Source organism: Palaemon carinicauda, chromosome 17 (assembly GCF_036898095.1).
Source record: "Palaemon carinicauda isolate YSFRI2023 chromosome 17, ASM3689809v2, whole genome shotgun sequence".
Lineage (NCBI taxonomy): Eukaryota > Metazoa > Arthropoda > Malacostraca > Decapoda > Palaemonidae > Palaemon > Palaemon carinicauda.
The window spans coordinates 112,314,070-112,314,409 of record NC_090741.1 but is presented as its reverse complement, the minus strand read 5'-3'; positions in this window follow the sequence as shown (position 1 = coordinate 112,314,409).

The window sequence follows — 340 nt, the reverse complement described above, 5'->3', positions numbered from 1 at the left end:
TTCGAGCGCTGATCGACACAGGAGCCAGCGTATTTCTGTTTGAAAAAAAACTCTCCTCAAACTCACTACAGTCAGTGGCATCTATCATCATCGACACGCCAGAAGGATATAAACTACACACCAACTCCCTGAGCCGGAGAGGGAAGAACGCAGTCAGCAGGTGAGAAGAGTCCTCAGATGCTGGCATTGTGGTGGAGAGGGGCACGGACGAGTGGATTGTCCCCCGCCCCACAACCAAGGATCACTCGTTATTACACTTGTAACGCTCATGGTCATCTATCTCGAGAGTGCCCAGCAATAAACGCCGAGGGCGGCAGGCTGTGGCACACGCACACCACCC